The sequence below is a fragment of the Danio rerio genome, chromosome 16, assembly GCF_052040795.2.
Source record: "Danio rerio strain M-AB ecotype USA chromosome 16, GRCz13ab, whole genome shotgun sequence".
NCBI classification, from domain to species: domain Eukaryota; kingdom Metazoa; phylum Chordata; class Actinopteri; order Cypriniformes; family Danionidae; genus Danio; species Danio rerio.
Genome location: NC_141036.1, coordinates 38,383,588 through 38,395,938, shown reverse-complemented (window position 1 = coordinate 38,395,938; position 12,351 = coordinate 38,383,588). Strand labels below are relative to the sequence as shown.

The window sequence follows — 12,351 nt, the reverse complement described above, 5'->3', positions numbered from 1 at the left end:
TTTGGTTCTTTTAGATACAGACCCATTTTAACGTATAGACAGACAGACAGACAAAGAGAGATAGATCAAAAGACAGAGATATAGACAGACAGACCAACAGTCAAACACTGGAAAAAGTGTAGTTACTTTACTTTAAAAAAGGGAATAAACTAGGGATACAAGATATGTCGGCAGCCATATCGTTATCGACCTATAAATGCTATTTTTAATGTTATCATTATCAATATCAATATTAGACCAATATCTTTAAGCTGATAGATTATGTAATTATACTGAACTGCTCGCGCATACGTGGGTCAAACTTGTTCAGACTTGCTCAGTGCACTATAACTGAGCTTTCCTCACATTGTTTATTCCTTCTAGGTAAAGTTCGTCAAAGTTCTTTCTTTGTGGTTGTAACGCCGGGGGTGACACACACAACTGGAGGTAAGATACAATATGCAGGTTTATTCAACGTCAAGCAAGCAATGGTCAGATAAGGTGTGAACAGGTATATGTAGGCAGTCCAGAATGGTAGTCAGTAAACAGGCAAAAGGTCAGAAGGCAGGCGGCTAAACAGAATAACAAAGTATACAAGACTAGGGTCTAAACACGGAGAAAACAAGACAAGGGGAAACACGTTGTAATGTCACTAGAAGCGAACAAGACTCGGCAAACTGGATGAGTGAATGAGTGGCTTATGAAGGGTGTCTAATCAGTCTCTGAAAGTCCTCAGGTGATGCGAGTGTAATCAGTCTAGATGAGTGAGCAGGCGTGAGTGTCTGGGAGAAGTGCATGTATGCATATGTAGTCCAGAAGAAGGCGGAAGTGTAGTCCATAGTATAGTGGAAACCAGCGATCTCCGGAGAGCGATCGCTGGTTATCGTAACAGTGGTGTATTGCTGTGCGTTAATAACTCAGTAATTAACCATGTTCCTTACCATTGTAGATATGTTTGATATAGTGTCATTAGCCCCTTTTACACAATGATACCAGTAAATATCTGGAAAATTTCCGGAACAACTTTATCGGTAAATTGAAAAAAACAAAAAAAAACGCTGTTCACACAGGCAAGGACGTTATGGAATGTTTCTGGAAAAGACCATTCACACATTTATTCCAAAATATCGGTAAACTCTGACATCATCAACCAGAAATGAGCTCTAAACGGCTGTGCTTGTATTTGTAAACATCTGACTACACTACAAACTCTGTCGCTAGATAAGTATTGTGAACAACTTTGATGAAAACATAAGGAGGAACACTTTAGCATGTCAAGATGTTTTTAATATGTGTGCGTGCTGGCGCTCACTGGCTGCTTTACATGCACACGCGTCAGAGCTTGAAGGTAAACAAACAACAGTTTATCATAAGCATTTTATCTATTTTTTATTTTACACAGTTGGCATAGAAACATTATCTGACTAACATCTAGCAGCTAAATGTGTCTGGAAAAATATTCAAAGACCTGTAAGGTCTGTAGGTGTGAAAGGGGCTAATGAGTATTTTGGTTTAAATTGCCTCAGGAAATCATTCCATGTGTAAACATAATAGCAGCGATGCACACACATTGGGCTGTTTGTAATCTAATATGATTATTTGTTATTATCAACACGTTGTTTGCCATGTGTTGTTGGTGTAAGATTGTATTCAGTTTGATCGACATATTTATAATGCTTACAGTATAACAAGCGCACAAGATGGCTATTAGCACGCACACACACATAGTGAGCCATCAGAGCCTTCACAGCGCCAAGGGAGACGTGTGCCAGTCACTGAATCCAGCATAGGTGTCTGCCGTCTGCCACATTCTGTCTTTATATGCACTGTATGTCATAAACTTATCTGTGCTCAATGCGCAGGTGTTGTATCAAAGTCTGATTTTGTTTCGCATACATGAGCATCACACAGCGCCTGCAGTTAGTTTCAAACTCACAGAAGTTCATCATAAACCTTTCATGTCATCTTTCAGATCATTTTTCCCACAATTAATAGTAAGAACAGACAGAATCGTTGTTAGATTGACAAAGCACCTACATACAGTTGAAGTCAGAATTATTAGCTCCCTGAATTATTAGCCCCCGTTTTTTTTTTTTGTCACTGTTTTTTGTTTAATGGAGAGCAGATTCTTTTTCAACACATTTCTAAGCATAAAAGTTTTAATCACTCAATTCCAATAACTGATTTCTTTTATCTTTGCCATGATGACAGTAAATAATATTTTACTAGAAATTTTTCAAGACACTTATATACAGCTTAAAGTGACATTTAAAGGCTTAACTAGGTTCATTAGGTTAACTAGGCAGGTTAGGGTAATTAGGCAAGTTATTGTATAATGATGGTTTGTTCTGTAGACTGTCGAAATAAAATTAGCTTAAAGTGGCTAATAATTTTGTCCTTAAAATGGTGTTTAAAATTTTTTAAAACTGCTTATTTTTTATTCAAGAACAATTGTGCTGCTTTCAGTTCTTTGTTCTTTTATTTTCGTTGTATTAATAACCAGTTATTTTGCTTGTTTGTTAATTAAATGTCATTTTGTTATTTAACCTATTATTTTTATGCAACAGTCAAGTTGAATGTTAATTTGCTATGCGAAGAAAAGGAAATAATTTATTTTTTGTAGGCTATAATTGTAGGAATATATTGGTTATCGGACTCCAAATCTTAAGAGTTAATGGTTGTCTATATCTGACAAAAAAATTAATAGAATATAAAAATAAAGAATAAACCAAATGCCTTAAGAAGCATGTTTGGTAAACCCATTGTAACTTGGAAGTATTAAGTGGACTTAATTTTAATAAGTGTGCATAAAGTTAATTTGCTTAATAATTTGAAGTCAAATGGTTTAATCTTTTAATAGTCAACCAATCACTTTTTAAAGTGTACATACACAGACAGACAGACAGACAGACAAAGGCTGGTAGACAGACAAAAACAGACAGACAGACATATGGATATACAAACCAAAATAAAGACAGACAGACAAACAAACAGAAAGAAAGAAAGAAAGAAAGAAAGAAAGAAAGAAAGAAAGAAAGAAAGAGGTCTACCCCATTGTTATCTTGCCAAAGATGCAGAATGTCATACAGTCCCCTGTGAAGCATGAGCCCAATTCTAGAGTGATTCCTCCAATAATGTTGCAGAGAGGAGACACCACAGCTCTTAAAATTCTGGGAAGCAAAGTCATGGTCATCAGTGGTGCAGTGAAGTGTGCAGTCATAAAGTCATCACCACAGCCCATGGCAGCTTCCAGTAGATGCCTGCAAACCCCATCAGAGGCTTGAATATGCATGAAGATACACTAGGGTGCACTAGGGCAATGCTGCTCTCAATACTTGAAAAGTTCTGAGAGTGTTATAAACCCAACAACCCCCGCAGTGGGAAGCTGCCAGACTGGAATTCTGCCTCGAGGACTTAAAATATTGTTTCCACTTACTGTCGGTAGCACCGCCAGTCTGGAAATGGATTCATTAAACACAAGTTTAGCACACCGGAGAACTGAAGACTTTCAAAATATTATGCAAGTTTGCAGGAAAAGCATGGGCAGTTTTTTAATTAATTTCAGACGTTCGAATGCTTGGAAAATCTAGCGAAGGGCAGAATGGTCTTAATAGGAAATCAATAGGAGAGAGGAAGGGAACATGATGACAGAGCTATTTCAGCATGATGATATTTTACTTCCTTTTTTCTTAAATCGTAGAAGACGTTCTGACATTCAGGTTTTCTCCTTAAATCCTGAATCCAACTTTGAGCAGCTCCCTGTGCTACTGCCAAAGTCCATAATGACAACGCATTGTCTTCCAATGAAAACAGTGAGATACTATGATTACAGATCTGACTTCCATCTTTAGTGCTCGCAAGTAAAGAGCAGAGACAACAGATCCAAGAAAAGCCACAATGATCTACAGTAGTCTCTCGGTCAATTGAACGCTTACTAAATCTTCATAAGGCATCCATTTGTGTAGCCATATATGCTATCTATTCCTGAAACGTTTAACCACTGCGGACCGAATAAATTAGATAATGCATACTTTCATTTCCCTAAAATCATGCGTTTCACCTTGTTTTGTTCCAACACTACCAAAAAAATGCGTTCTCAGTATTTTAGCAACAATGCTTCTCACGTAAATTTAGCTTGTTTAAGGGGGTATTTTTACTGCAAAGCTGAGGTTTGGTTAATCCACAGTAATTATTTTTTTTTTAATTGAGATTAACAAGACAATACATCATAGTATACAATACTACAAAGGAAAAAATTACAGAGTGTCTTATTTTTCTTATTTTCCCACTATCCCCTTAAAATAAAATAAAATCAAATGTATGAATTATAAACAAACATATCCTCTAAAAAAATAATAATAAATAAAAATGAAATACAAGAATTAATAACCCACAGTCATTTAGCTGATTAATTTATGTCACGATCTCCACCTCTCCAGCCAACATCACCAATGCAACAAATTTAATCAGAAAGATATGATAAAGATATGAGTGACTCATAATCTGTTTGCTGTGCCATGCAGTCACTTTATGAGACATGCACGCCATTCAGATTCATTTATTGTAGCATCCCTGCTGCCATATCAACCTCTGTTTTGAATGAATCAGACACTGTGTGCATATGAGTGTAAGGTCTAAATTTAACAGGATGTTTGTTCATTTATTAAACAGATGGATTCAGCAACCATATTATTAGATTTTAAAGGGATAGGTCTCACCCATTTGTCACCCTTAAGTGATTCCAAATGTTTGATGTTGTTGACTACAAGAAGATATTTTGAAGAATGTTGGAACATAGTTGAAGCAAATTTTACACGGATCCTGGCTCTTCAGTGCTGTATAATGGTGTTAGATATTGGCTTTTATTTTGAAGCTCCCAAAAGCACATAATAATGTGGTCAACTGAACCATACGCCAACAGTTTAACACGTCTTATGAAGTAGATCAATGTGTTTTTAAAACAGAAGTATTTAACATTTTTAAATGGAAAACTCCAATCACTGCCTTTTAGTGGCAGCTGAATTCAAGTTATGTACAACCAACACAATCTCACAGCAAATTCGTTACTTTTTGATTTAGTGGCTAATTCTTATGAATTCGTACAATCTCATTCGTACAGTTTAGTATGATTTACTTATCCCCCAATGATGGTTAGGTTTAGGGGTGGGGTTTGTTGTAGAGGTCTGCGTGGGACTGATTTTTTAGTCCCGCTCCCGTCAGGTTTTTTTCCGCATCCAACCACTCCCGCTGTGTATTCAGTCTTTGTTCACTCTCTGCCTGCTTATAGTGTAAATTTAAGTGTAAATTTAGATCTGATTTGTCACAAAATGTCACATTTAGATTGGGTACTACCAAAAGAGGGAGATAACAGATAAAACTGTAGGTTGTGCACGGATTGTTGGCTAAATTAAAGTTTTATTTTATTTGAGTGTTGGCTTAAACCTGAGATTTTCAGGCTTCTGAAACTGGTCGCACATTTGCTGAACGCGCACATTCACATTTAAAATGAAACTATTCAGATGGGGTTCTGTGGTTTCCAATTGAGTCAATGGCACATGAAAAAGACATCCAATACATCAGACTTGCGTGATGTGTGTTTCCTAACAGCAAACTGACCGTTTTCTAATGCAAGCTGAACGTCCTTCAAGGACAGCACATCTTCACTTTGCTCTGCCATGGTAAAGCCTGCTTTGAGGACCGTTATGCAGATGATCCGTGCACAAACTGTGCGAATAAAATGCACATGCAGAAAGCACTGGTCATGCGTTCAAGGTGTCTAACAGTCGCGAGCACTGGCTGTACTGGTGCTTAGTAAGAATGAGGAAATCACCTACAGTTGAAGTCAGAATTATTAGCCCCCTGTATTATTAGCCACCTGGTTATTTTTTCCCCTATTTATGTTTAACGGAGAGAAGATTTTTTTTAACACATTTCTAAACATAATAGTTATAATAACTCATTTCTAATAACTGATGTATTTTATCTTTGCCATGATGACAGTAAATAATATTTGACTAGGTATTTTTCAAGACACTACTATACAGCTTAAAGTAACATTTAAAGGCTTAACTAGGTTAATTAGGTTAACTAGGCAGGTTGGAGTAATTAGGCAAGTTATTGTATTATTGACTGTTGAAAAAAAATTTGCTTAAAGAGGCTATTAATTTTGTCCTTAAATGATGTTTATAAATGAATAACTGCTTTTATTCTAGCCGAAATAAAACAAATATAAGACTTTCTCCAGAAGACAAAATATTATCAGACATACTGTGAAAGTTTCCTTGCCCTGTTAAACATCATTTGGAAAATGTTTAAAAAAGAAAAAAAATTCAAAGAGGGGCTTATAATTCTGACTTCAACTGTATATGCTTTTTTAAAATAACTTTGGGACTGGGGAGTACTATATTGTTAGACTGCTAGCCCCGGTTCAAATTACACAAGAGTTATCGACCCCCACCACGTTTTATTCAGAAATTTTTTCCCGTGCTGCAAGAAATTTGGTCGGGGCCCATGGCTTCCGCAGTACAGCCGCAGGAATGCAGACCTCTAGTTTGGTGCCACGTCTCCTTTTTAAAATTGTACATTTTCGTACGATTGAACTTGTATAAATTTGTAAAAATGAGCCACTAAACTGACAAAACAGTTAGTTATTAGTCGAACAAGCTCTGGAAATAGACACATATCGTAAGAACCACTTACTATAGAATATAACGACATTGATGATCAAGAAAATTAGCTGGCTTGGAATTATTGTATAATGCTATGCAGTATATTACTCTTACAGTAGCGTATATTATATAACAATATTAAAAACAACATTACGATTTTTAGATGAATACAATTTCGGCAGATGACTTGAATAGCTCTACTCAGAATGAAATCATTCATTTAGATGGAATAATTCATTGGAACAATCTTGTAACGGAGTGAATCAAAGAAATAATTAGTAAGTAATTATAATTAGATATTCAGGTACAGTAATACAATACGATATTATCACAATCATCATAAATCATAGATCATCAGTAATTTATCATGAGAAAATCACCCACAATATAATATATTTGTTAATTAAGGGGAAAAAATGCATTCAATACTTATAAGATGTGTTTTTGTAACTAACGGCACATATATATTGTAGAATTGCAACATCGATGTGTTTTGCAATCTGGCATTACTAGCGCCACCCCATGTACTGCTACCTAAGCGGTGAACAGTAGCAGTGTAAGGCTGATGAATGAATTCAAATATTTTGTACCTTTAATACTTGACTACATTGTGTATCTCAATCAAATCTAATGTAAAATAACACTCCATATTCTTCATTGCTGATCAACTGTAAGCCCAACTCCACATTGCAAATCCATATATCAATGTTAAAACGGTATATTAAGTAGCCCTAGTGTACATGTATCTTACGTCATGTATCATACATCGTATACGTCAGTCATGCCATTTGTCGCCAGAAGTTAATGATTAGAGTTTACAAAATAAAGATTTGAAATATTTCTGCTACAAAACACATTGATCTACTTCATAGTACATGTTGTAACTCCATGACCCTAAGCTTTAAGATTCATAATTAAACTTAATATTTAACACCATTACAATTTGGAAGAACTTGAATAAAATTTGTTCAATAACTGTTCTAACTGTGTTCATCTGACATAAACAGTCATTAACACCGAAAATGGCTTGAAGGTAAGTAAATTATTCATTTATTTATTTTTATTTTTTTTTTGAGTGAACTAATCTATTAAACCTTACTCTTCTGTTAGCTAGCTAAACACAATTAGGTTTTATGGAAACGCTTATCTTTAGTGTTATTGCACCTGCTATGACCTATTTAACGTGCTCTGGCTCTGTTACATAATCTATAATATCTATTCTCATGAAATCATACATTGCTATTAGTCACTGTAAACAGATGTGCTATTAAAAAGATTTTATCCTACATGTCCTAACCATGTGGAATAACCCGATAACCAACAACGCCTTATTACACGTTGGGGAATTCGCTTTCAGGTAAAACTTTGTGGAAGCTGACCTTTTCACTTTGATTTTATAGGGATTTAGCAGGTGTTTTATGATGATAAGCAAATTGTTTTGGACGTCAAAGGGAGCTTGTTTAATGTTTCACTAAAGCACTTATATTTATGGGTTCTCATCACGGAGCTTTGCGTGTTCTCCAATTTTAGGAGTTTATCGTCATGCTCAAATAGCATCATTTTACTGCCCGAAACAACAAAACAAATAAACTAAAAATGATATTTACTCACACTCATATTGTTTCAAGATGGAACAATAACTTTAATTCTATTGTGAATCACAAAAAGAGACATTTAACTTTAATAATTATAATTATAATAATGTGCTGCTTTTCAAATTATGAAATCAGGTCAATGTCAAGCTCTAAAAATACAAATTGCTCCTAAAAGTACCTTAAAATCATTAAAACCATCTCCTAAAGTTATAAGATATCTACCTATGAGGAACAGACTGCACAGTAGAAATCAAGTCAAACTGGTTGGAAACCAAATGAAGCAAAGTAAAATAAGAATTCTCATTTTTACATTCATAGTCAGTTTAAAACAACTTGCTAGTTAATGGTTGGACCCTTTATTTGTTCTCTAAACTAACTAAATTCTTTTTACCATGTGTTTTTTTTATAGGTGGGCATAGATTAATTTTTTTTCATTTAGATTAATCTCGGAATTATTCTAGATTAATCTAGATTAAAATGGCTCATTTGAATTCTGCCAAAGGCATTCAGAATATGTCACCCAAATAATAAGTCTTTGAGAAAGGGTTTCTCAAGCCAGGTGGCGCATTAGAAAGGGGGCTCATCTCCTGTTTACAAAATGTATCACAGACTGCTTGAGAAACTGTTAAATTATACAATAAATGATGTTCAATATGATGTACTTGTGTTTACTAACTGTTTATTCAGTTAAACGTGAATTTTTAACTGTTTTGAGCCTACATAAGCTCAAAACAGCGATTTTTTTTACCTTAATCCGACTAAAGTCATAACTGAACTAAACAGAAATGGAATTAAGATGTGGAGTATGCATATATTAGTGGCATTATTGAAGTAAACACCGCAATCAAACTATTACTATCATTTAGGACTTTTCGCCATATTTTCCGACAAGATCCACACACGCAGTTGTCAGTAAAGGACCGCACACACACACAATCAAACACACACAATCACCAATAATGGCCCACTAGTCTCTATGCAACGACTCCATCAGCCATTGCTTTAGAGCTTTTCAGAATGCAAAATGCAGGATATACAGGTTAAAATGTATTCAGCATCACTCTGAATAGGCAGAAGGTATGTTTTATTGTATCTTTTTGTAATTTATCACATTATTTGTAAAATTTGTGAAATGTTGTAATTTGAGGTTACAAACACATGTAGACTGCTGAGTAATGCACGTTTAAGCATCATCTTTTATCACTTAGCTCTTACTGCAATTTCTCTGAAGTGAAACAACAATACACTTTATTAAACGTCATTTGCAGGATGCCCAGACCTTTTTTTTAATAAAGGGCCAAAAACCAAACTTGATTCAGGGCTGTGGGCCAAAGTTAAAAATACCAAACTGTGTTACATTAAATTTGCCATGGGTATTTTCCTAATTTATTTGCTAATATTTTAAAATAACAAAAAACTTTACTTTAAAATGTATGAATTAATAATGCAGTCAATTTTTTTGTTTTATGGACCCTTTTCACAAGACTGTTATGACACGTTTAACAGTCATCATAATCTTAAATCCTTGAAAGTTTTTAATATTTAGATTTTTTTTAAATGTAAGAAAATTTATGTATTACATCATCTTTGCTTCAAATGACAAAAAACGAATTACCACTGATGCAAGGTGTTTTTAACGTAGCATCTATGGGACTGAGGGGAAATTTGATGTTATTTTCTCCTGTAACTGACGTCATCAGTCTCACAATTTTTTTTCTTATTCAGAAAGTCTTGATAACACCATTGATGAGTTTTCATTTATGATTTCAGCAAATAAGATTGTAAAACAATTATTTGTTCACTGCCCTCTGTTTACCAAGCTCTGACGCCTTCTGCTACTGAGAAACCCAGAAATGTGAAAAGGGTCAATAGTGAACTTATTAAAGTAAAGACATAAACAATCAAATTTATAACAACATATTTAACTCACCCATGTCTTGTGCATTGTTCTCAATCTGTCAACTGACAGTATTTACATTTTAAAAGTCTGATTTATTTACAACATTTAACTGAAACATTTACTTTTTTGTAGCTCGTTAATTAAACAAAGAATCTAAAGGTTACGTTAAATTTTAAATGACGAACTCTGTCAAAAGCATTCACCCCAACCAACTCCCCATCATTCTCGCTTTCTTTTCAGATGGGATGGTGGACAAAACCAAAGGTTAACATGGGCCAACTTTGGCCCTGCAGTCCCTACTTTAGACACCTCTGGTCATGTAAAACTGTTCTCTGCAGAATTTTTGAACTTACATAAGCCACATATGTAGTCATCAGAAAACAATTGAACTTTTGAAATCAATGCAGTATATGGCACCTTTAATGTGCATTTTTAACCATCACATAAAAAAAACAACAAATTTTGAATAAAAATCCCTCTATTTCACAAAAACAATTTTCCCTTAAGGTTTGGAAATCATTTTTAAAAAACTTTACACCCAAACAACTAGGTTGTCTCTATTATGCTTGCCTTATGTCAAGGGTGTCCAAACTCAGACCTGAATGGTGTCCTGCTGAGTTTAGCTCCAACTTGTTGTAAAAGCTTAATTAGTTGATTCAGGTGTATTTGATTAGGGTTGGAGCTAAACCCTCCAGCACCAAGCTTGGACAGCCCAGCCTTATGTACTATTTAGTTCTAGACACTAGTCAGCCTCTCAAACAACTTGATGGAAACGCACCTAATTTTCGAATCAGGGTTTGTTTGTTTTTGTGAATTTTAAAAAGATTTGCTTCACTTTAGGATTATTACCTGCCTACGTAGATCAGCCAGTTTAGCAACAAAAATGCCATGATTAAAGTCTTATAACACTATTCTTTGCATTCTGACTGAACTTTAGCAGATCCACTTCTACATCCAGCCTGGTAAGTATTTATCGTTTTTGTTATCGTTATATAGGTATATATTAGCATTGGTCTGAATGGATATCCACAAAAACTAACTGCTAAGATACAGAGAAATAAGTGCTAATGAGTTTAGACAAACATTATTATTTCACTATACCCATCAATATTAAGCAACGACTCCATTAGAGATGGAGGGAAAGCATATCAGCTAGAGATTACAGCACCCTGATAAGATGTGACCTGCTAACAAACCAAAGGTACTCATGATTCAGCTGCAGGAACTTTCTGGTCCTATATGGATTATCAGCCCTTTACAAGTTTTTTCCAAATTATTTGCTGTTCTAATTTAAGTAACATTCCCCACACCATCTACAATTCCTCTACACAACTATCACACAATCAATGACTCTTTGCAAGGTCATTTTAAAAGATTCCCTGCAACACACACACACCACACGCACGCACACACGAACACACACACGCACACACACACACACACACACACACACACACACACACACACACACACACACACACACACACACACACACACTCACTCACTCACTCACTCACTCACTCACTCACACACACACACACACACACACACACACACACACACACAGAAATACACACAGAAACACACACAGAAATACACACAAACATTGTAGTCATTTCAGTTTACATTTTTGACTGGCTTACAACAGAGCAGCAAGAACATTATTCAAAATATGTTGATTTATGCTCCACTGAAGAAGAAAAAAATCACAGGCTTAATATGAGCTAAAAATACTTAATTTTACAACTTTTATATATAAAGGTTGTAATCTTAAAACTTTAAGATAGTATTTTAACACATTGTACAATAGGAAAAAATGTGAATGAATTACAACAGCTGTCAATGCAATTATTTGACTTAAAACAAGGCTGAAACCTTCACCCTTGGACAGTGTGGGAGTGTGGTTACTCTGTCATTTAGAGCGGGAAAAGGCTGACCCATGATTTTTTTATTTTTTTTTAACCTTTGCTGAATCAAGAAATGAATTTATTTGTTAAAACCAATTTCACTTTACAACACAGTACCTACCATGTAAGGTACTGTTGATTTTCAATGGCCAATGTATAGTGAAAATGCGAATGAGAACCAACTTTGAGTAAATGCAACTCACAGTCTATTAGCGAGCTTTGTCTAATCCTTAACCTGTCAGGCTACTCATCTAATTACAAGTGAAGGGAGGCTCTGAGCTGAAGTCATTAACAAATCTAGT

General features: G+C 35.0%; 1 protein-coding gene and 1 long non-coding RNA gene across 4 annotated transcripts in view; one reads left to right on the top strand and one right to left on the bottom strand.

The window, feature by feature from the left end:
- The window catches only part of LOC141378236 (uncharacterized), a 53,578-nt gene extending 50,615 nt beyond the window's left edge, over positions 1–2,963 (top strand). For both annotated transcript variants that reach the window (XR_015511692.1, XR_015511694.1), the window contains one exon: positions 364–2,963. This is a non-coding gene — a long non-coding RNA (uncharacterized LOC141378236). The remainder of the gene's footprint in view (positions 1–363) is intronic.
- The window catches only part of zdhhc18a (zDHHC palmitoyltransferase 18a), a 284,455-nt gene that overhangs the window by 247,610 nt on the left and 24,494 nt on the right, over positions 1–12,351 (bottom strand). The gene's annotated exons all lie outside the window — the stretch shown is intronic.